The sequence below is a fragment of the Vanessa tameamea genome, chromosome Z (genome assembly GCF_037043105.1).
Source record: "Vanessa tameamea isolate UH-Manoa-2023 chromosome Z, ilVanTame1 primary haplotype, whole genome shotgun sequence".
NCBI classification, from domain to species: Eukaryota; Metazoa; Arthropoda; class Insecta; order Lepidoptera; family Nymphalidae; genus Vanessa; species Vanessa tameamea.
In genome coordinates, this window is record NC_087341.1 from 4,917,732 (window position 1) to 4,944,892 (window position 27,161).

The window sequence follows — 27,161 nt, forward strand, 5'->3', positions numbered from 1 at the left end:
GCATTCTCTTTACGTGAAAGAAACTTCAGGCTTCCTATATGACATGCACTAAGCTTGAAAAGATTACCCGAGTACAAAGACGGATGGTTATGACCTAAATATTTTTTTCATACGTACATATATCGGGAGTCGTATACATTCATATTAATTTAACAATTCTAATAATGTATGTTTCTACGACAGCGTTAACAGGTATTGAAGTTAAATATAGAACTACAGGTATTGGTCCATCTCATCAGAAACCCCACCCCCGTTCCCCTCTAATAGATGTTGTTTAAAATCCCATATTAAAAAAGTAATCAATAATTATGCAATACTGAATAGACATACAACATAGTATAAAACGTATGAAGGCGTATGAAAATGTTACGATTCGCATGTAATATGACTTCATCAAAAATTTAATATCGTGGATGACACTCGTCATATTGCAAAACCTAATCAAGCATAAACAATTCAACATATATATAACATTTAGTACATACGCTCCCTCGCATACCATGACGCATATTAGTAGTTATTACACCGAGTTAAATGTAGTATGTACTAAATGCAGCAAAATTATCTTAACTTCATGGCAAGTTGGTTAGCTTTAGTTGTTAGTAGCATTTATATTTTTGACGACCTCCGTGGTCGAGTAGTGTGTATACCGGTTTTCATGGGTATGCCACTCCGAGGTCCCGGGTTCGATCCCCGGCCGAGTCGATGTAGAAAAAGTTCATTAGTTTTCTATGTTGTCTTGGGTCTGGGTGTTTGGGGTACATGCCAGTCACCTCCTCGTGGTGTACCCTGGGCAACGGGGCCGGCTTGAGCTTGCTCGTCGGCCACGGCTAAGACTGGCGGGAGGGAAGCCGCGGGGCCGCTCCTGGTACGTCCCTGATCGGCGTCAGGGCGGACCATGTGATTGGCCTCGTTGGCTAGGAGGGAGTGGGAGGGCTCGCTACTCGAGCCTCCCAGGTGTTTTACACCGGCGGTCAGCGGCGGAGCCTACCATCTTATCCGCCGCAGGGCGTCAGCTTCGTTGACGCCCAGCCTCCAGTGGCGGACTCGGGGGAGTTCGTCACATTCACACGTGGAGGATGAGGGGGAAGGCGCGCACTAGGCGCGCTTTCCATTTATATTCAGCCGCCTTACGGCGGCTGCCGCTGGTGGGGTCGCGGTTGCATGCCCTTGGCGATCCCGTTGCCTCACCACTCGGCGGCATGGTGGAAACCCGAGGATGGTTTTAGTGGGTAGGACAGGGCATTAGCATCAGCGTGCCCTGGCACGGGGCATTAGGCCCCGGTTGAGTCCCACATACCCGTCCCGGTCCCCCGACCGGGCGGCATGCGTAAATGCATTTCCTCCTCGTTAAACAAAAAAAAAAAAAAAAAGGGTCTGGGTGTTTGTGGTACCGTCGTTACTTCTGATTTCCATAACACAAGTGCTTTAGCTACTTACATTGGGATCAGAGTAATGTATGTGATGTTGTCCAATATTTATTATTTATTTATTTATATCCGGTATGAACAAACATCGTAAAGTTCTATAGTAAAGTAACTGTTTATAAATGTCCCATTGCTGGGCTAAGGCTAGCTGCTCCAATGCGGATTTGTGGATACACATGTGGCAGAATTCCATTGAAATTTCCTTACGATGTTTTCCTTCACCGCCGAGCACGAGATGAATTATAAACACAAATTTAAGCACATAAAAATTCAGCGGTACTTGCCTGATTTTGAACCTGCAATTTCCGGTTAAGATCCACGAGTTCTAAGCACTGCGCCAGCTCAGCTTCACTTATGCATAAGCTCGTAAAGAAAATAAATTAACAATTACCTAAATCATATTACGAATGTAAAATTTCGCTTATATTATAATATTAATCAACCGGTTTCGCTCGGGAAAAATTAGCGATTCACTCCGGGGCCTTATTTCCAATAATGATATCTAATTATGATATAATCAACATTGAACCAACCAATTTATCCGCCGAAGCGTTTATTCAAATATTTTATAATATCTCTTAAACTACTGATTGATTTTTTTATTTATTTTTACATAAAACGCTCAAGATTGGTCAGTTTTGCTAGAGTATGACAAATAAATATACAGTAACCATTTCTTTTTTACCAGTTTTTCATATGAAAACTCACAATTTCTTATCCATAAAAGATAAATAAACGAAGTCGGGAACTGGATGAACTACCTATGATTCCGTAGGTACATTATGGTTATTATCATTATCATTATTCGTTATTATTTATTATATAGTAATAAATAGTATAGTATAAAAAAAATAATGTACTACAGTATTGTATACCTTAAAAAGGTCTTCAATCTCTTCGGGATTACCCACAATAACCATTTTTTATCCTTTACTTTTTACGAGAAATAATGGCTTGTTTCGAAGCGATTTTAAGCAATACGGAATTAATCCTTATCCAATTAAGTACCTTAAATACATTATAAATTTAATATAGATCAACATGGCCTATAGTATATAATTTAAATAAAAAAATTCGAAGATATTACAAATATAAAACGCAGGAATATAGCGGTTTGTATTGTCTAATTACTGAAAAACTGTAAACGTTGTAAGACATTCTGTAGTATATTTATTATAGCAGTGCACCCGTGCAAAGCCGGGTCGCTAGTTACTATTAAATCTATACTGATCTATACTAACATTATAAATGCGAAAGTAAATCTATCTGTCTCTCAGCTTGTTACGCTCTTACGCCAAACCACTGAAACGAATTTGATGAAATTTCGTATGATTTTATACCTTACACTTGAAGAACAATCCCTAAAATGTAAGCAAAGCCGCGTGACAACTAGTTAGCAACTAATAAAATAAAAAAGGCTAACCAAACCGTAAAGAAATATTGTATAGAGTTTTTAAAATTGATTTTTTTTATATAACTCGTATTCTGTATACGATTAAAGTAATTCTACCGCAATACTCTGTTTTATGTTGAATGAGAACCAGCGTTATTGCAGACGTACCAATTACTTCGTAGGTCTAGGTAGAACCCGATCCCGCGCCCAGATGGAAGCCCATCTGGGTCAGGCCAATAAACAGAGTGCACGGGGACGTTATTCTGTAATTTATCCTGCGCTAGCTACTGTTCCACAAGGAGCACAAGAAATGTGCTCCCGAAATCAGGCCGAAGGAGATTAAAATTACAAAGGATAATGGACATAGCATATAAAATTCCGAATTTAACTCTTCGCCCGGCTGTGTTAATATTACTAAGTATATATAAAACCTTTTTAATTATATTTTACTGTTGCACGTTATAAGTACGGTTACTTCCTAATTCTCGAACAACGCAGCCTTATATTCGTTATGGCGTCTCTTGAGTTTCTCTATACCGTTCAATTTTTATTTTCCGCCAATGATTCCATATTCCATTCAAATTCCGAACTCAAGGAGTGATGAGCATTAGCGTAGAGAGAGGGGCAGAGGACGACCTAAAAAAACATGGATATAATGTGTGACCACCGCTTGGTGGTAGGGCTTTGTGCAAACCCGTCTGAGTAGGTACCACACACTTATCAGATATTCTGCCGCTAAGCAGCAATACTCGATATTGTTGTGTTCCTGTTTGAAGGGCGAGTGAGAAGGTGTAACTACAGGCACAAGGGACATTACATCTTAGTTCCCAAGGTTGGTGGCGCATGGGCGAAGTAATGGATGGTTAATATTCCTAACAGCGCCAATGTCTATTGGGCGGTGACACTTAACATCAGGTGGCCCATTTGCCGGTCCTCCTACTTATTACATAAAAAAAGAGGAGGGACTTGAGATAGATAAAAAAAATCCCAAAAAGTTTGGGCCACGGGCAGTATAAAAAAGAATATTCATATCTAATTTTAAATCGAAATATCCGTATAACAGACGTTGAAATCTTAAATATAAAATACTAATATAATAAATGCGTAAGTAACTCTGTCTGTTACCTCTTCACACTTAAACCGCTGAACAGATTTAGATGAAATTTGTTACGGAGCTTCTTTGAGTCCCGAGACATAGGCTACTTTTTTAATTCACCCCTAGAGGAGATAAAATCGGTATGACGATTTGTCAACTATAAGTAAAGTATTGTTAATTTTGCGAGTTATTCATCGAACGAGAGCTAAGTTTCAGTACCCAAGAATAATAATACGAAATTTCTCAGTTGTTGATCAAAATCTTTAATTTAAGCAATTTTATCAGTGTTATCATAGGATCCGATATCATTGATTATAATAGTGTTTTCTTTAATAAATGCAGAACATACCGTTTATAATATTTTACTATCAATTTATTATATAATTATAATATAATATAAATTTACTTTATAATAATTTTACTATTAATTTAGCTCGTAATTTATATATTATATAAAATGAACTCTATATCATAATTATTAAATTTTCCCCCATCTTATTTATCGAAGACCGCTCAACATGTTTCAGGGAGACTACGGTGAGGCGAATAATACTTTTACGTTTATGAAAACAATGGCGAATCCAATTAAGAAAACTGACGTGCATTTATAAAATTTGATTGAATGTGTAATACAATTATGAGATTTATAGAAAGGCACAATTGAATGGAGAGGTTGTTTTTATTAATATTGTGTTTAATGATTGATTTTCTTTGTGCGTCACTCGAAAGCTACTTAACGTATCATTATGAGTATATGACCAATCAACACGGAATGGTCCGTATGGTTATAAAGTTTTTAAATTCCTTCGGTCTTTCCCTATTTTTTCAGTCACACTTCGCCGCGCATTAAATAAACCTGCGACCTTATAAAGCAAAAACAATTCGCTTTGAAATATATTTATGCTTTTAATCCGTGTCACATTGAATACTATTTTAAACGCTTTTATCTAACGTCACTAGATAATATTTGTGGATCAAAGCTTGTTACTGAATTGTGAATCGGATTTTATAAATTTATTTTCTTCTCAAAAACGTTACAGTTTACTAAGATTAAAAAACATATGTATAATTGTATATATACGATTATAATGTGTATAATCTAAAATATTACATACATTTTTGATACTTGTTTCAATACAATTTAGTGCCTTAGCTTTTATTAAGCTTAGTAGTGTCCGTCAGGGCTCGAAACCGTAATCTTAAGTTAACTAAACTAAACTAAACTAAATAACTTGATTTAAATATTTAAAAATTGCATGTTTATAAATTAACTAGGACTATTTTACTAAAGTATACATGTTTTTATGATATTAAATTTGGAATTCGTAATTATAAATATATATATATTATATAAAAACTTTTTGTCAGATTTTTCTATAATTGCTATAATATGTATTGGTATAGAGAAATAATTACCTATCAACATTAATATAATATTATTTTTTATAATTATTTAATAATAATCAGTGTACATTTATTAGCAGCATAAACTTAAAATTATTTATTTATAGTCAAAAGAAGTTTAAATGGGATAATGTAGGGTGGAATACTAAATAAATGAACTCTCCATCACTTAGCCAATCGGACCTTTGCCTTGGATTGTAAAATATGCTAATTAAAAAAATAATAGTTTATCTAGTTTTTAAATGTTATACTTAAAAAAATCTATCACACTGTTATTAAATAATATATAAAATTTATATACCTATGTATAATAACATAATATTTATGATCTAAAAATTTAATAAAATTATAATTAAATAATATTTTAATAAATGAATTATAAATAATAATAATTTATTATAATAACTACAACTGTTAGCAAGTATCCTAATTTAGTAGTAAAACCTCAGAGAAGGTTTGGAGTTAAAGCCACGTGGTAAAGTTTATTCGAAACATGCGGGTTCTTTTTCTTTTTAATCATCGAGTACGAGATGAATTGTAAACACAAATCAACCAATCAAAATTCAATCGTGTTTGTCCGGTTAAATTGACCTGCTTGGTGCTATGTAACGTCAGGACAATACTCCCGTTTTCTCCATCAAGTTAGCTTAAGCAAGGCAATAGTGATTCAAAGAGCTATTCAAAATACGTACATGTATACATGTTCAAGGTCCACGTGGACCAACATACATATTATTGTAGAAATAATTTATTCTGCTTTTATAGACTAAGCTCGAAACCGCCTTTCGATAATATCATTCTTAATTCATGACTTGAATTTGAAATTGTGTTGATGGGCTATTCGTTTCCGTATCGCATATACATAAACATATTGTATCTGTATTTTTATTTAAATAAATAATTCTTCCATTTACGTTTGTTAGCCATTTTTAATAAATATATATTGAGTGAGATTTTCAGAAGGTATTTAAACAAAAAATCTAAATTATAAATATATACATTGTATAAAATTTTTAATGATGCAATTAATATTATTCAAAGTCTGTTTTTTTTATAATTATTGTACCACAGATAAATAAAAACTCCATAAGCAATGTGTAATAAATAATTAATTACAAATAAACAAATAGTTTCAATTCACGTGTTGCAAACGCTTTATATTTTTTTCTATCAAATTATGTTTACATATGAAGTATTTATTAGGTGCATCGAATACTTTTATAATTAAATTTAAATATTTTATATATATTTTTCTATCATCCCTCATTATAATTATTATTATTTTATCCATACCCACTTCGCTACGATAATTCTTAGCTTGAAAACATTTATCATTATACCTTCCTACACAGTGCTTTAGAAAATATTACGTTATGTTTAGTGAATAAAAAAATACATTTTTGTACAAGTAGACATTTATAACCTGCATAAAATTAATTTGTGTATTTTATCATCGTAATACCGGAGTACATTTCTTAATTGAATATATTTAATTCATTATTTTATATGCATATTTAAATTGCATTTTGGATTATGTATTGCGAACATCATTTGCTATAATCATTCATGAAATGTTGTATTCAATCGCAATTAATTATATTATTTATATTAAGCTTATTGGCGGTTTTTACTAACTTATTAGTAAATAAATCAAAGTTGGGCTGTTTGTAATAAATAATGTCCTGATAGATTCGGTTACGGAGGCCAAACTCGGACAAGCATTTTAATATCTCCATATAATAGTGATTTTGTTATTTGACTACCACGTTGGTCTAGTGGCAAGTTTATAATCTTCTGATGAGAAATCCTCAGCTGTCTCGAGTTTGGACGTCAATGTTGACACTCCTTGAAAGCTCGTAAAGCCGTTGGTCCAGCGCATAAACTCTTGTCGTTAGTGCTGATTACAGTTCCATTGAATTGTGAGAGTGTGGGAATAAAAAATGCACTTGTCTTTGCATAAACACATATGCACTAGAATATTATATCATTACAGGACAGACTCAATGCTCAAATATATTGTACAAATACATCCACAAACTTGCGTAATCACAGGTACACTCCAATAGCTCACTTTCATAATCCGATGGGACGGATCTCCGGTGCAGGTGCACTCCCCGTGTTTTTCGTGAGCATTGTAGTGTAACCAAATTTCTGACTCCGGTGTAACAATAATTTCTTGACTTTAAAAATCGAATAACTGCCATTAATTTCACAAATAACGTTATATTCAAATATTTGTTAATTTTTAATCCTTCAAGCGAAGCATCTTAAGGCGAATCAATGCTCTATTTAATTGTATGTCGAGAAAGCTACAATATTACGTAATAAGCTTCAGACGTTCACCCAATTCCTTTAAGTCATTAACTTCTCCCAATCAATTTGTCTTCACAAACATAAAGATGGTCTTTCGAAGTTTATTGAATCAACTTCCCGAATACCAAACACTGCGGCTTATGTTTCGTTTTCGCATAAATTTTCATCATAAAAATTGAACGCTCATTGGTTTATGATAACTATCTACAATTCGAGACATCGGAAAAGGAATTATATTCAAAGATTTAATTTTCTTTCCCTCTTTATGCAATACTGAAGTAATGAGGGTCAATGCAAGACGACCGCACATTTTCCTTTTCGTATTCTTTATTAATATTATCGATTTGAACAATATTAATTTATATAGAATGTTACCTTTAATCTTTTTTGTATTTAATAATATTTCGTTGTTAAATTATTATTAAAAAACTATGATTAATTTAAACTATGTATATACATTATTGTAGTATAGGAGTGGAATTCATGTTAAAAGATAACATTGACATACTGAACTATTTTTTTGTTAATTGTTTCCTCAAATTTTCCTTTAAATAATACAAGTATAAACTTGTCAGAAGAATTATTTAAAAGCTTTCGTATTCCTAATTCTCAACGTTGTTATACAAATTACAATTAAATATATCATTATAAAACAGAGTAAGGAAAGCATTTGAAAGAAAAATGTCATATTTTAAGTAGGAATTCTTGGAAACTCAAATACATTATTAATTTAATTAATTTCTCAGTAATTAAATCATGACGATTGCATTGGCAACCTGTTGGTTGCAGGGTTGAATTTTATATTAATTAGAAAAAAATTATAATTATTGTCTTTAAATCCCTACTCGATTAAGGAACTATTGTACAAAACCTTGTGGTTTAACATAGTAATATTTATTGGACACATATGATGTTTTTAATTTAATTTGCATGTAGCTCTAGAGCTCACCTAGCAGGTTTGTTTTTTGTGAATGCTTAGTAAAGTAATTTGAGAAGTGATTTAAACAATTCCCAGTTTATCCCTAATTAATTCCAAAGTCGGCTCCTTATTGCTGCCCTACAACAGATAAATGTTTACGATTTTTCATATTTACTTTCTTCGAAATAAAAGGAGGCTCGAAATATTTTCGACTTTTTATTAGCTTAATAATTTAAAGACTTCTTCGTTAAAATTACATCGTAACAATATTACAAAAAATCACTTTTGTAGTATCGATATAGTAGAATTAAAAATAATAATAATAACAATATAAATTTAAAGCTATTTTATATATATTTTTTAATTCTTTTTTATACTCTCTAAAAACTACTTGAAATATGTTTAATATTGATGTTATAAAACTTTTTACAGGAGCTTAAACTTTTACGAAAGTTTTGTTTAACTGCTTAGTTATAAATAAATCATTGCTTAATTAGACAATCGTGTGCCATTAATAATACAGTTATTAACACATCGACAATTTATACCCAAGAACGTTGGTTAAGTCATTGGTTAGTCATTACTTATTCACCAGATTTCAAAGAAGCCAGAGCCTCCTTTGTTTAAAACTTAACAAACTTTATAATCATAGAATAAAACGATTATTATTTTCTAATAAGCGATGCACTTTAATTCATATAATTTAAAAATAGAACTCTTCATCTTTTTAGTACTAAGAACAATTACTCGAAACACGAGCCACCCAGACGACAACAGACAATAAGGTGTTGTGACACATTGGGCCGGTTCCTTGAAATTAAACATTAATAAACAGCCTGCCTCGATTGGCTAATCGGGCTTTGTCGAAGCCGACAGGAATGTAAGACAAACGCAAGCAATCCCACAATAAAGTAACCTATCAAAACTTATTATATCTCGCCAACGGCTAACACACGCATTCAAACATTGTTATCCAGTAATGTCCGTTTCACTTACCGGTTTATTGAGAACTTCGTTCAACCATGACCGGAGCTTACACACGTCAAAAAACTTTTTAAAGTTTCTGTCGAGTTTTCACGGTCAAGTTCGTAGGCACGATAGAACGATAATATTATAGGAAGGTTAGAAGTGAATCTTGTATCGTATTGGATGAATTTTTTCGTTCGCGGGAACAGGTTTGTAACAAACTATAAACTCAGTTTGAACAAGTTTGGCGCGACGCGAGCGTTCGGTACGCGGGTATCGGTCGAAGGTAGCACGCGGTGTGTGTCGACTCGCCGACTGTCGAGCCGAGTCGAGCCGCAGGCTGAAGGCGGAGGAGCGGCAACGTCGCCCGCTACCCCGCGAGGCTTGCCTGCCTGATGGCCTAGCGTTGTGCCTCCACGGGCCACCTACAAAGACGCCATCATTGTTTCATCATTTGTTATCTCGACGGCTCCCGCGGGAAGAAAATATTTTGGAAGTCCGCGAGCGACGTTTTGTTTGGTCCGGCGGTTAATGGAAAAAGTTGATGTCGAGTTTGATTGTATGTATGTTTTGATTAGTTGTAAAGCAATGCTTTTGGTGATGAAGTTTGACATCAAGTTTTTCTTTTCATAATTTATTCTTTCATCAAATTACAGAGTTACATTGAATTTAATTTTAGTATAAGCTTTGGTAAAAGTTATTCGTAAATTCTGAATTAATATTATACGAATGAGATTTTATTAGTTTTGGTTTATTTTGTCCATTAAATAGAATAAAGTCTTACTGATTATTATTACATTGTTATCAACATCTCACACGGATTTTCATGTTTGTTGCTGAAACAAAAAAGCCTATCGTCGGTCCTATTATATCCTCTAACTACAAAGCTATGACAATTACATAATATACTCACTAGGAACATACAATTATATGGCATGTACCCGTACTATAAGCTTTTATGGTGTGAACTTTTCATGTCATTCGGATTATTATTTCACAGAAATTTATGGAAAAAAGCAAGGTTACATTGTTTACAACGTATAAATAAACCTTCGTAAAGAATATTATTTTCTTGGGAAGAACGTTTTCAAATGTATTCCACAACGCTGCTCCAAGCCAGCGTGATGGATACACATATCGCAGAATGTATGAAAAACTGCGTACCACGTGATGTTGTTCTTTACCACTGACCACGATATGAATTATAAACACAAAGTACTCACTAAGCTTTGTCCACTTTGATATCAGTTAAATTATTTGAATAAATTGGATTTATAAATTATAAAATATTATTCTATTTTCAATTTAATTATTTTCATTTTTTTTTTTCGTTATGGCAAAGATTGGCAGACGAGCATAAAGCCACCTGGTGGTAAGTGGTCACCACTGCCTATAGACAATGGAGCTCTAAGAAATATTAGCCATTCCTTACAGCCTCAATGCGCCACCAACTTTGGGAACTAAGATGTTATGTCCCCTCGCCCTTCAAACCGGAACACAACAGTACTGAGTACTGTTGTTTGACGGTCGAATATCTGATGGATGGATAGTACCTACGAAGACGGGCTTGTACAAAGCCCTACGACCAAGTAGATATAATAATAAGTAAAATTACACAAAATAATATAACTTAAAATTGTGAAATATCGACGTAACGTTTATAGGTAAGTTGATTTAACTCTGCACTAAAAATACAGTTCGATATAAATAAATAGCGTTTATTATCGTATCGTTGGTACGGAAACTATAAAACCTATTAACTTAAAATAACATAAATCATTATATATAATAAAATTGTAAATACCCTGGACATCTTTAAGTATTATTAGAACATAAGATAGTATATGGTAATGTCGACACGAGACTAAACCGCAATCGATTTTTTATATTGCAAGGCGATTTTTCGACAAAACTGCATCTATCGTAATCACGAGTCGATCAAGTCAATTATACGCATCATAAAAGCTTCAAATGTATAAAAAATAGTGTTGTGCCAGGCAAGGTTCTCTTGTCAGGGTGTCACGGCAGGATCGGTAAGCGATCCCGTGGCGCCCGCCGAAGAGAGGGTAACACTGGTTTTTTAAAGAGTATTCGAGTGAGTGGGTATTAGTGGTATTAGAGTCCCACACACTCTTACACTCTATTCCGAGTCGTGTTCTGCGATGACTTTCGATCTTCTTCTTACAGAATACTCAATATAATTTAGACGACTTTATATAATGCTATTGACATAAAATATTCTTATTTAAAATTAATGATATATACCTAAATATATATAAAAATACAATTATATTAGTGTGTAAATATTTGCTTGTAGAGGGGCAGTAATACCTACCTAAATTATGTTTTTTTTAATTTATCTCAAATTGGTTTCATACCACATTCGCTTCACGTGGGGGAAATGCGTAATGCGTTTTAAAAGCAACAAAAAAAAATTGCAAGAAAAAATATTGATAACGAGAAATAAACATTTTTAAGGCGTAATGTGTTTTTAAAACGAGAAAAGAAAACTGCAAGGTTCTCTTCTGTCATTGAGATTTTTTCGAGCTATAAAAGCACATCAACGTATGACAGTTTACAACATTTATTAAATAAGATACGAATTACGTTCATGAGTCCATCACAAAGTACATTGAAGACTTGCAGTCTAAAACTTGTCAGATTTCACATTTAATTACATTTAAATTATTCCAATGTATTGTAAGCGGGAATTATAAATAATTTATGACATTATAAGTAACGCAGTGTTCATCATTTTATGGTACACACGCCTCTACACTGTACCATTAAAATTTTATGTATTACGTTAAAAGGTCAACGACCTGATAATATTACATGTCAATGTAAACATTACAAACGTTGAGAAACTAAAATGAACAAAAAGCCAATGAAAATCTCCATCTAGGAATCAATACAATTAAAATTACCGAAAATTGCAACGTATTATTGTATTGCAAAAGTAAGTACGAAGAGTTTTCTTTTTTTACCTTTAACTTCACCTAGCTGTATTTGTTGCTTTCTGAGCAGGATATACATATATAAGTTTAATTGTACTTTATTAACATACTCTGTTATTCGCGGTAGAATCTACTTTCCGAACCGGTGGTAGCTTTAAATTTAATTCAACAATGTTACATGACGATTCAAAAGTAGTTTTATGAGTCTACTTGAATAAGGAATATTTTGTGTTCAATTTTTATTTTAACCTAAAAAATAATATAATATTACATGATAGAATACCAGTTATCCTGATAACTGTTTTTTTTTTATGTTATATGTTGGTGGACGAGCATATGGGCCACCTGATGGTAAGTGGTTACCACCGCCCATATACAATGGCTCTGTAAAAAATATTAACCATTCCTTACCTTTCCTTTTCCTACCTGAGTACTGTTGTTTAGCGGTAGAAAATCTGCTGAGTGGGTGGTATCTACCTACCACCAATTTACATAAAACAGCTAAATAAAAAATCACGATACAACGTCAGTAAAGAAGAGTTAAGGATAGATCGTAAATTAATAAAAACAAAACATTTGAGAAGTTGTATATGCATTCATAACATATGCTCCAGAATCCATATAATTTTAATAACGCTAACTCAATTGTTTATAATTAAACTAGTTGTCGCCTGCGGCTTCACTTTTATTTGCGTCGGGAGTTAGGTATAAAAAATAGTAGTTTCACACTTGCCACGTACCAAATTCGATTCATTAGTTTGACTATCAAAGCTTAACAGACAGAATTACTTTCGCATTTATAATATTAGTTTAAATGTTGAACAACGGACACGCTAGTCAACATACAAAACGTCGACAACGTGACATTTTCCTGTAAATTTATTAAATGGACAATAAGTCGTGACACGTGACACGTGACACGTGACACGTGACATTGGCGAAATAATCTGTGCCCTTTTGGCACAAATAAAAAAAATAAAAAAGTCGACTAGCGTTTATCGACTAAGGGGATTTTTCTCTCAATATGTTGCTACTACTACGTACCGAAATACAGAAAAACAAAACCTTGCTACAATAGGTTGGACCTGCGTGAGCTTATATGGTGCAGTCATTTTTTAATCTGTTATAGAGGGCAGACGAAAAAATATATGTTCCTTGTGCCTCTACCTATACTCTTGTATCAGTTCTAACCGGAACACACGGAATAATTAGTGAGGTGGTACGGTGGTATGGTGAATACGAGTAATTCTTTCAAAATACTAGTCAAAGGTCTCCAGTAAAATTACGATCTGTATGATTTTTTTGAAAACTACCAACATAATACAATTTTTGTAATAAAATATGGAAAAACCGTATTTAAACTCAAGTTTCTTAATTGTAAGTTATCGTAAGTGTTATTATAAACAATTCATTGTTCAACATCTACGAAACTATATTTAGAATAGTATAGAACAATTAATTTATTGTATAGATAAGAACGTATTTTATGGTATTTAAGATGGCAACAACAGAAGGTACTTATTAGTCCAATCACATTCGGGTATAGAATTTTGTACAGACAATAGGAAAATATATATATTTTTCTAAAAATCATTGACCAAAGAATTAAATGTATATGTTACAGTGGATATGAAAAGAGAGTTTAAACGGGATTTATTAGCTCTTTTTATACTAAACGAGTATTAATTATAATGATACATATTTATTCTGTTATATATAAGCAGAACTTCGATTCTGAAGATTCGCCTGGACAACATCTTTATTTATTTTATTTTTTTAAAAGATAAGTAGCAATGCCCCATTTTAATTACTAATATTTCCGTATACCCACCTAATTAAGCTTCAAATCTGCGTGAGTGGTGACCACAATAGTCAAAGAGATAAGGAACAGAACAGAACCTGCAACATTTTACATCACTAGGCGGTCCGTAAACAATTGCGTTATTGACGCTTCAATCTTAAGCTACAGTGATTCGCTAATAAAATTTCAATTACAGCAAACAAATTCCTGTCGAATTTGCCGTCCCAGCGGAGCATAAAAATGAAGGCATAAAGAGTGCACTTGCAATTGCGCAAACAATCGTGCAGTATAATATCTCCCGAATAGTTTCGTTTCAATGATCGCTGAGGCTGAAATCGGTCAGGACTACGATCATATGGTTTGTTTTACGTCAAACCGCATATTTTAACTTACCATAACTATATGAAGCGGTTTAGTTCGAATACATAGAAAGTGACGAAGGCAATTATTAATATTATAAAGAGGTTTATTTATTTGTATGTATGTTGGGGAGGTCTCCGGAAATAATGATACAATTCTTAAAAAAATCAATGATAGAAAACTATTCTATTCCTAGAGGCTATAGGCTAACAATTTTTATATTATACAATTTTCGAGCGATGCCAGGGCGGGTCGCTAGTTTAACATAAAATGGATTCAATTTACACATGACATATGTTGACTTGAACTTTTTTTTTATAAATAACAGATTCTTAATCATTTATCTCATTAACCGTTTTAGGTGATCCGTCAGAAATATCAAAAAATATATTTTTTTTTTACTTTCTGACCTACAATAAAGTTACATTAATGTAGATATTTATTTGTATTACAAAGCGACAAGGACCAGACATCTTAGCATAAAATACGAAGTCCTTAACGAGTGGAAATAAGAAGTAAAATTATTCAACGCGAACAGACCCAAAAATTACTTACCAAATGGTATTAAAATTGATAATTGTATTAATATTAATATTTCTATACATTTAATACGTTTTGAATATTAATAATAGATACAATTTTAAAAAAGTAGTTTTATAATAATGATAATCCAAACATATTAACATCGTTGATCAAGATTCCAAATTGATTATTTAAATCCAATCACGATAGGCACAAATACAGAACAATCTTGAAAGTCGACGTATATTCGAGTAGTTTTTTAGGGAAGAAGGGTCGAGAGAATAAAAGCAAAAACGTGTTGACTTCAGACGATTTCACTTTGGTGAAAATTAAAGCGTAGTCCAGGATTGGCAGTGGTTGAGCGGCCTCTTTGTTGCCACATAATAAAAGCATTAAGACGTTATATAACTGAGAATAAGGCGTAAATTTTTGTCAATCTTTCAAGTAATACTATGATATTTGACGACCATTTTCAAGGGATTGAACGAAATCTTTTGTATTCATAAAAATACTGAATAATGTCAGAGATCTTACAAGTGTTATATATACGTACGATGGTTTTTTTGGTTTCCTTATTCTAGATTTAGACAAAAAGTACTAATCCTTTGGATGTGAAACTTTGATATCATAATAGTTTATCATTTCCGGACAGATATATACATATATATGTACATTTAACTGTCAAAGTGCTTGATGAAAAAAATGTTAATGAAGAAACTGTCCAAGGAATACTGCCAATACATTAACATATTAACTAAAAACTCTGTTTCCAATATTTGTAATTTTCTAATATATTAACATATTTTTATCTATGAAAACGAAAAAATAAGTTAAGTTTAAATTTCATTAAATAATTTATCAAAATGAAAAATAGTATTAATTTTAAGCAATTCCGGCAACTGAAAAATTAATCGCTTAGCGTATTGTTTGTATAAACAATTGATAAACATTATTTGTAATACAGACAAAAAGGAATGGATAGAATGTTATTTAAAAAATGTTTTAACTTACTTGCATGTACTGGACAGTCAGATTTTTTTATCATCAAGAGGACATTCACTTAACATGTAATAAGTTAATTGATAAAATAAAACATTATAATAAAAAATAATCTAAATACAGTTTTTGTCAATGTATTAAAATAGGTTAAAGAAAAAATAATCGGAGAAAAGACTGATTACGTTGATAATATTAACGAATACTAGTTCATCAACATCTTATCCTATCCCAAGTTGAGAGTTGGTGTAGATGTAAAAATAAGAAGTTAAAAACATCTAATCAGATCAATAATGTCATATAGAGGCCCATCAGTTGAAATACCACGTGACTTGAACTGATATTCACTCAAAATCATAAATTACACATCTACACAAAAATGCAATGCATATATAAACTGTCGACGAAGTTGATTACAAGTCATTGTCGTTTCAGTTAATTTATTGACGGGCATTGTCTTCTATGGTCTTTCGCGTTGACCTCCATTCGAGGTTCCTTGTATTCCAGGGTCAGGATTATTTTCGACATGACAATATATTAATATAAATTTTATCTGTATGATAAAATGAAAAAATATATAATTGTATTTAACTAACATAACTTTGTATTTTAAATGTTGGAAAAGAGTAACTACTGAGTTTCTTGCCGGTTCTTCTCGGTAGAATTTACATCCCGAACCGGTGGCAGCTTCAATTAATATGGTTTTATAAAATGACAAAAGTGCATGTAGAAGCCTATTTGAATAAAGTGTATTTTGTTTTTGATTTTAATTTTAATGACTTAATTACATATGCTTCAAGGTCTAATTCAATTTGAAAGGAAAATAAATAGAAAATTAAAATACAATTACAATAGTCTTACTTCGTAATAGAAAACCTTAATAGTATATTTTGCAAATAGGATATCATTTTTAGGATTCCTTAACCAAAGGGTTAAACGGGACCCTATTACTAAGACTCCGCGGTCCGTCAGTCCATCTGACAAATACAACTGATACTGTTTAAAATCGTTGAATTCAAATATATATTTCTTTTTGACAAAGAAAAACACAGAGTACCTAATAAATCCTAAAATAAAAAATCATTTATTTTTATAAACAAAATTATTCTTTCCTCAACAAAATACGTCTTAATAATTCACGACAAAAATTCTGACAAAAAAAAACCTTTTAAGTACCAAAGTCGCTGACGATCTGACTGCTTCCCTAATGAATATGAAATTTAAAGCCCCAATCTTCTAGATTATCGACGCTTCATTACAGTAACGTAATCCTTTAAAAAGATTCCATAGAAATTACGTAAATGAAGGGAACAAGCAACGTAATTGGATGAAAATGTATCCACGAGGTACCGCTGCATAAATCGTTAGACTGAGTAACAATAGTTATTTGGAACATTTATCACCTGTTGCAACATTAGCGTATGAGTCAACGGAAGCAACGATTTATAGTCAGATAGCGTATTCAAAATACTATCTCCTGGCTTTTGTACTATTGTAATGCAAAAATGCTGTCAATAAAGTTGATGCATTTTTTTTTATTTCGTTTTATCGTGCTGAAGATTTAAAATTATAGGGTTTAAATTAATATGTTTAATTTTTTTATTAATTATAACTTTTTTAAATATAGTATCAAATCCTATTAATTTTCCTATATTAAAAGGATTAATAACTACTTTTAAATGATGTAAATAAAAAAAAACTTGCGGACTATTATTTTAAAGTTTTTTTTTTTAAATATATTTTCTGTTAGGTTTGATAGTGTTTAACATTTGTATTGTTATTTAATGTTTATGAAATATGTTTAAACATCTACAATACATTTGTACTTTTACTCAACATAAGGTTATCTCTGTTCAAAGACCACAAGATCACAAGACAACTCTTGAAAAGAAAGAGTTCTGACACTACATAAAAATACAATATATATTATGAATAATATATTTGAATTAAAATTTAATATTTATATACGTGACGTAGGTTTTTTGTAATTTAAAACACGCTTAAACGGTTTGTTTTCAAATCCGTAAATTTTTATTCGTTTTGTTTAATCGGAATTCACGAGTAAGGGCAAAGTACGGTACGCTTAACAAAAACATTCCCGAGTTGAGGTACGTTAAACTAAATTAGTTCAGTGGTTTTAAATATAGATTTAAAAACAACGAAATATATTGCGGAGTATATGTTTATAGCGCCATCTTGTTATATAATTTGTACGTGAGTTGAACCTTCAAAGAAATGACATGGGCACCAATTCTTCTAAAAAATACTCAAGACTACGCTCGCTATTGGTACCCGGACTGTTTAAAACTAGTAAAAATATCTACTCTATTATTTTAGTTTAAAGTTTCAGCATGGTTATTTGTCAAAAATGCCAAATTATTTATTTATAATATAAAAATTCACAGATATTTTTCTTTTTTTATATTAAAATTCTCACGTCAGCAGCAGCAGCAAACAATAATACTTACTTGTTTCGAGACAAACGTGTTCATAAACACTCGTACTGTTAAAACATCTTCACAATTGATTACACATTATTTAAAGTTATTAAATATTTTTGATTCAAACAAAAAACTAAGAACAACGTAGCGCCTCATTCCCATTCAAAATGAGAGAATAACCGATTTTTTTATGAGCAGCTATCGTCCCATAACCACTGGGACCAAAATCGGGTTACAACTATAATCAAAGATTGTACAGGCGACTAGATCAATAGGCGAATCTTCAAATCTCATCAGTTTAAAAATAGTACGATATGAAATTGTTATTTTTCCACACGAAGTCAAAAAGGGTAGCTTATATATATTTAGATACCGAATAACCCGCCATGACTGTTAATTAAAGAAAATATTGTGTAAATATTTATTAAAATAACAAAGTTATATAATCAACCCAATATGAAATATTTCGTAAATTGGAACCCAAATTTAGCTAATACCCTTTTGAACGTTAAAATAATTTTATCTTAGGCGGCTGATGTTATCTCTATGTCAAAGTGAATTCATAACAACGCTGGTTTTACATCAAAAAGATTTTTACAGTACTTGCCTTTTTATTTATAAAAGTATTATTAAATAATTATAATATATTTAATTCTACTAAAACTTCAATGTGTTATATAGGATAGGAATTTTAATATACTTTCTCAAACGTAATTCACAGTGAATAAGCAAGGGTAATGAGCTTCTTAATTAAATAAAACTTGAGTAAATTTTGACTGTAATTTTCCCAAAACTGAATCAGTAAAATAATGTAGCATTTTAAAGATCCAAAGCTTAGACAGGGAAAGAGGAATAAAACACAATACAACCGTCTAAATATTCTAAGGTTCTTATTATTCATTTGCGTCACGCAATTCAAAGTCGCACATTTAACGTCACGAAATTCTTCTGAAGGCAGTTTGTAATAGAGTACGTTACTTACGCACGATTGTCCCGCCTTCTCGGGGCAAGTTTACGCATAAATTGTACACTCGGGGCGTTTTTGCCGCTTCCTATAACACGTAGAAGGCCGGAATATCAAACAAAGGAATTCATCTCAGTCCTGAAGGAAGTAACCTTTCCGACTTGTTATCTCGAATATGAAATAATTAGTTGAATATGAACTTTTTGCTGAATACGTACGTATGTCTTAATAAAAAAAGTAATTTTCGAACGTTCGCTTCGAACTTAGTACCTCTTTTTTCGAGACGTTTTAAACAATAATTATAAAGCGTAAAACAAATCAATGTCATATGTTCCTAAAAATTATATCAAAATCCATAATGCTGAATATTGGGAGCACTGTTTCTCTGAAACCTAACTTAGGTTAATTTTTTTCACTGGTCTTATCATTAATTATCTCTAGAAGACAATTTAAAGAACTGGTATCAGAACTACTATAGTGACAATAAAACCCTATGCTGGGCTAAGACTTTTGTTATGGCAAAACTGAGCTTTCGATCACGCTGTTAAATTTAATTGGTTGTAGGGCTTTGTGTAAGCTCCTCTGGGTAGGTATCACCCACTCATCAGATATTCTACGCCAAACAGCATTGCTCAGTATTTTTGTGTTCCTAGTTGTTAGCTCACTCACCCTTCAAACCATGAAGGGTGAGTGAGCCAGTGTAACTACAGGCACATAACATCTTAGTTCCCAAGGTTGGTGGCGCATTAGCGATATAAGGAATGGTTAATATTACTTACAGTGCCATTGTTTATGGGCAGTGGTGGTACCGTCAGGTGGCCCATGTGCTTATCCACCAACCTATATCATAAAATAAAAAAAAATAGCAGATTGAGACTGGAGATTTCGCAGTTGCGCTGCCAGCCTTTATGAAATGGAGGCGAATCTTTAAGATTCCCAAGTCGTATTGTTTCGGAAAAACCGACGGCGAAAGTCGGTTCACATAGTGATGGTGTGAGGCAAATGCCTATAAATTGAGCCGTTGTTTATTTTCCGACATCTAGGTGGTGCGGATCAAACTTCGAATTTTGACGCGATGTCCGAAGGTAAAACTCAGCAGCCGGGAATTATACAAACAATTCCTCGGAACATTAACACTTGTATCTATTTTACAGCTTTAACTGCACCTTCCTGTCATATGCTATATATAAACATGCACTTGGTGTTATTGTTCAGTGCAAGGTCGTCTATGTAAATACATAGTACTTTAGTTTTTTCCAGTTTGAACTGAATGAACCAGTGTAACTACAGGCACGAGGGATATAACATCTTTGTTAGCAATATTAGTTGGCATAAGGAATAGTAAATATTTATTATAGTACAGAAGCACAACTGCTTATAAAAAAAACTATAATAATATCATTGTTATGCTACTCAAACATAATATCCCATCATTTAAGTGTCAAGTTTTTGAGCAAACATCAACAAAATATTAGTATTATTTTAAAAACAATAAGATAGTCAAAAATCAATGATTTAACAAAAACTGAAATGAAACAAGATTCTTGTGGTATTAATACGCTCGAGTTCAAAGTACATGTGAAGGTTAATTATCCTCTGGACCATTGAAATTACCGATGCAACTTTAAAGCCTTAGAAACATTTCATTACTTTCATGGAAAGGCGTAGAGGGGTTGCTCCAATATTATGATTGAAGATATTTTTTTTAAACATTATGAGTATACCGTATACATTATTAATTAATATTACTAACATTATTTTATTTAAAAATCTCAATATAATCTATTATATAGTTTAAGACACATCTAAAATACTATATATAATATGGTAAGAACCTTTGCAGGCGATGCAGATTAGTTTCCAAAAAAATTTCATGTTTGGATGAAAGTTCAGGATACAGAAAAAGTACGCAAAAAAATCTTATTTTTTTTTATTCAGAAGATAATTCATTCTTTCGTATCGTACTACCTTCAGAACGCTCAGACCCTAAATTGAATAATACCTTTGATGATGTTGTTCTTGTATTCAACTCACTAACTAAAAAAGCCAATTTCATGTCCTTAAAATGATGAGATTTAACAAAAAAACAGATAAGGCTTCAATTTCCGTTGTCATTAACACTCGAAATATCTCGGAATTGATCTCTTTATCTAGGTCTCGAGACATATCATCCGGTACTAAACAAACGCACACTTTTATTATTTTTTTTCTATTTTACACGCATTGCAATTAACACGTTTGGGTTTGTAACGGTTTTCCGGCATGGACTTGGTTTTGTATTGTAAAATATGTACCTTGTATAAATCATCGTTGAAAAATAATCTCGTATTAGTAATATCTGTTTTCCATGTATGAAGAAAGAAAAATAAAGATGGATGAAATAAAAAACTTAAACATTAACTGATAAAAGCAATGTTTTGAACATAAATTAATAAATGTTTATTAATATATCTGCATTCATAGACTAACTGAATTATGGGAAAAAAAACAATTGAAAAAATAATAATGATAAGACAGTAAGTCTACGACTTCAAACTCACACAACTTTCACGTCGTCAAAAATTATTGTACATAGGATCGAGCACACCTCCACTAAAAAGCAATGCGTAACTGAGTTTCACGCTTATATGACGTTACTTTGGAGTGAAAACCAAAACAAACACTTCGCAATAACATGGTCACACGAGAGCAGCTTAACAGCTTATTCCGAGTCCCGATGGCTTTGCTTGAACCGCAAGTATGTCCGATCCTTAAGTCTTGTTAACTCTAAGCCCGGAGTCACATCTTTCACGTTTATACTTCATCCCTTCAAATGAACTTATATATTTCCAATATAACGAACGCTAAGCGTTTTACTATGTAAGACAATCGAATGCTTCTAATAATATTTAGGAAACTTTATTTGGCTGCGACTGGCTTTATGGTACTCAAACTATTAGTCGCTTATAATCCTTTAATAGTTAGGGTTATCGGGTTTTCTGTAGAGATATAAGTAGCAGCCCGAAGTTTGGGAAACACAGTAAAACTAACACTTAAACTGCAACTTTATCTATACTAATTTTATAAATGCGAAAGTAACTATGTCTGTTACTGAACGTAATTTAATTAAATTGGTATATAGATGGCTACGAAGCACCAAGAAACCGCAGATCGATGACCGCTCCCCATAATACGCGGCTGACGCTGCGGGCGAAAAATAGTGATATAATAATACTTCTTACTGACAAAGTTCTGCCAAGCACTGGATCCATATTCGGCTTCTCGTTCTTCTAATCATGCGAAATGAAACATCGTTCAAACCAAAACACAGCGAAGCTCAGTTAAGATATTCGACAGAAGAATAAATAGGGACTAGGTACTTACCCAAGCGGAGATACACAATATCCTACAACTAATAGTCTACTACTATTAATAAACACACTATTCTACACCAAACTGTAATAAAGATCTATACTAAACAATCATATCAAAACACGCTAGTACTAAAACAAAAATAATAATTTACAGCATATAAATACTTATTTTTTTATATTATGCCATAATTGTACCATAATTGAGAATTTTAAATTAGTTCATTAATTAAATAATTTATCATAAAAAATAAAACATTGAACTCCGCTATTCGTTAAATGTTATGTTCGAATATAGATTCGAATATATCAAATCTTAGCTAATACATAATTGCTAGCATGATTTAATATCTATGGACTAGAAAATAATCTGAAAACTTCTATAATCTGAAATAATCTGGCTCCTACTTAAGAAACGCTTAAATGAACGGCTTGTGGTATCTAGCCTACTTCAAATCTGTGTTACGCTGAGTAAATAATTATTGTTTTTTTTATATCAAATATATAGACGGTGTGGCAATGATCCACCTTAAGTGTTCACCGGTACCGATAGACATTGCCACTGAAATAAATATTAACCATTCCTTACATCGTTGGTGGAACCTGGGGAAATGAGATTATGTCCTTCGTGCTTGTAGTTTTTGCATAAAAGGATAAAATGTGAAAAAAGGACAATTTGACTAGAATTTATATTTTCGATACTTAAATCTGTCTTATGGTAAAATTAAGTTTTTTTTTCGAACTTAAGCGGTGCAAATAACTGCACACCAATCAGTTTACAGGTACTAAATGAATACGAGCCGCGTCGTCTAGGTCAAGTGACGTCACACGACGGTCCAACCGTCGCGCGAAATTATTTTTTCAAGTGCTTTTTAAGTTCCCATAAGTTTTTCATTTTTAAGCATATTTTAATGATACTTTCATATCTTTTAGTTTTGCTTAAATTTGTATAATTAATTTCTAAAAAATGGAACTTGTTCATTATCGTGCACTTTAGGAATACTTTAGGACAGGAAAGAAGGACAAAAAGAGATCAGAAAAGTTCGAAACAAAATGAAATCTTTTCCAAAATTCATTTCTATTTCTAAAAAACAAACAATATTATATTACTTTATCTATTTATGTGTTAATATAATAATCATAGTTGCATGAACCGTTGCCCGAAGGCTTGCGTCTTAAGACGTGATAACGGCTATCCTCTTAACATCACTTTTTTTTTTTTCAAAATGACTGGTGTAGTGGCTATCTGATACGATGAAGATGGGTCAAATCCCTGCATCAGACTTTTTGGTAAATAAACATTTATTCGTTTTTTCTGTCAAGAGAGAGACATTAGAGCCTAGGAATTTGTAAGTGTTCGGCATACACATTCAATCGTTTATCCTGGAGCAATGAGAATATAGAAATACTCCTCTCACTTATGTTTGCGCACACAAATATGCAGTAGGTATAATGTGCCCTAAGCATTTGCCTATTTTCCCTTGAGGCTGATCGTTGTGGCAATTTCAGCCATGCCATCATTATCAATACCCCAAAAAAAGGAACTGCTCCTAATAGACAACCCCACAAATCTCACAGATAAATGTATAAGGCAATAATCATATAGCTTTTAACGATAGTCGTTTTTAATGACGTCACTATTACAAATTCAAAAACATATAACTTATGTGGCAATCCGGATCCGTTATAAACGATCTTGAAAATTTGGACGTTCCGTGTGAATGTGCACTGAGTGAAGTTAAAAATATCGCAATATAATATAATAATATATTTAAAATATTACATATAATATTGATCTAACTTTTAATCGACACGAGACGTCTAAACGTTTTTCGCCTCGGCCTAATTTTCAAAATAAATTGCTATCTCTTATATATTAAATGACTACTTCAATATTATTGACGTTACGAACTATGAAAACGATAAAGGTATTAAAAATTCAAGCGCTATCCGTCTTAGAATAGTTCGTTTGTATTAGGCTTATATCAAACTAATATGCATGATCTTATTAATTATTCTATACATATATGTTTTGAAATTTTAACCGGATAGAACCGGAACGCAGCAGATACCAATATCTATAGTATCTCATTTAGATCAAAATATCAATTTGATTGTTATGCTTAGTTTAGTTTGAAGCATTCTAAATTTTTTTAGCTTTTGGACTTGTCCGTATTGCAAATAAATTTTAACATAATTAATACCAAATTTACATACAAACACACCATGCACATTTAGTTCCAAATTAATGTGCAATAAAATAATATCATTTTATGAATTAAGATTTAAAAAAACTTACTTGAAGAGATATTTAGCTGAAAAGTTCCAAGTTATCTATGGTCATGTTTATACACTTGTAGTAATATCCTCTTATATATTGATAGCGTAAGCCGATTTTTGTCCCAGATTATGAGACGATAGCTGCATATAAAAAAATCGGTTATGGTCTCATTCTGAAGAGCTCCAGCCGCAGATGTGCAGAAAATTAAAGAGGATTCTTTTTTGCAATTTACCAAATTGATAAAGAATTAATTTTGAGAGAGCGAAAAAAATATACTGGCCGGGTATAGAGCGGTACTACGGCTGTATAAGAAAAAAAAATGAAAAATGTTAACAAAATTAAAGTAAATTGTTATCGACAATCTCCAATTCTAACTTAACTAATGTACATTAACAAACTATTTGACATTAAAGATTTCATTTAAATAAGTTTTCATAATTTTGGCAGTAAATGTAGATGAGTGATATACAGTTTACAATTAAATGAAATCAAAGCAAAACCTGTCATTGATTTCGAAATTCCTACAAATTCTTTTGAATAAAAGCGAAGTTTCGCGGGTGGTGGTGAGTGAGTACTCACTAGTAGTATTGTTTAATTTACGATAAACATTGAGTAAATCGTTTGTTTTGTTTTCGGTTGTTTCTTTTTTTTCCTAATTATCCTTCTGTATCTAATAACTAGTATTCCATATGGCCATAATCTGGTTCGCTTCTAAGTTAGCATACAAAAAAAATATTTTATTTAGTTTGATACTCAGTATGGCATTTCTATAAAGTCAAGAATTTTGCGAGCAGATTTACAGATGTATTCGCTATGGACATTTAAACTCAATTTAGCATCAATCGTGATCCCCAGATCACAGAGAAATTTATTTTCTGAAGTGTATTAGCGTTTTATTAAATTATTTAATGACGGCATTATTTATCCATACAATTTAATTTACCACAATCAAGGCCGCTATCAATTTAGAAATAAAATTCTGACATAAAAAAAAAAAACAAATTTATTCAAAGCCTGTTCGGACGATTCAAATCGTAATCGCTTTAGGAGTTGATCGAATAAACGCGATTCGTATGAACGCTACTTAATAGAAAATTCATCCCTCTACATTACATAGTTCAGAGACTTCATGACTGTAGTCATTACAATTGTCGACAATATTCTATTGTGAGAAGGTTGAAATGACGACAAAGGTTGTCAGCGAGCGGGACAAATGATAATGCTATAATAACAGTGGCGGTTTGTCATATAATAACATAATTATCCAGGTATTTCCGATTCACAAGGTTCTGTTATATATGTGATAGATTTGTGTGCAGGAAGACGAAAGGGTACAACCCTTTCACGAATTTTCATCAAGCAACATTATCTTTCAACAAATGATCCGTTCGGAAAGAAATATCTGAATTTACGAGTTAATCACAAGATTAGTGCTGCGTACTAGAACAATTTCAATTTTTGTTGAAAATGATATATTGCACTCATTATATTATATCTGGGGCGCAAATTCAGAGGTCATATGCTTGAATCGGGAAGTCGGGTCGGGCCAGTCAATGTTTTTGGAACGTCAAAATATTTTCGGTTCCATACTTCAAAAATTACATGAAGCACGTTCCATATCGCTATCATCTTTACATTGCTAATGCGTCACCAGCCTTGGGGTGTACTTTTGCCTGTAGTTACACTGGCTCACCCACCCTTCAAACTAGAGCACAACAATACTGAACAATATTGTTTGGCGGAAGAATATCTGCTTCTCAGATATTTGGGTGGTACCTACCCAGACGGGCTTGAACAAAGCCTTAACTAACACTTTAACCTACCTGTAGCTATTCTATTATCAAATAGCTAACTTTAGCAATGTCGTGTTCCGGTTAAGGCATAAGGGACATAACATCTTAATTCCCAAGCTTGGTGGCCCATTGGCGATGTAAGCAATGGTTAATATTTCTTACCGCTGTAAGAATTGTC

General features: G+C 32.3%; 1 protein-coding gene across 2 annotated transcripts in view; it reads right to left on the reverse strand.

Moving 5' to 3' along the window:
* LOC113404233 (uncharacterized protein) overlaps window positions 1–9,823 on the reverse strand; it is a 216,224-nt gene extending 206,401 nt beyond the window's left edge. For both annotated transcript variants that reach the window (XM_026645081.2, XM_026645080.2), the window contains exon 1: window positions 9,549–9,823. The gene's annotated coding sequence lies outside the window, so the exon portion shown is untranslated. The remainder of the gene's footprint in view (window positions 1–9,548) is intronic.
* Window positions 9,824–27,161: the final 17,338 nt, after the last annotated feature.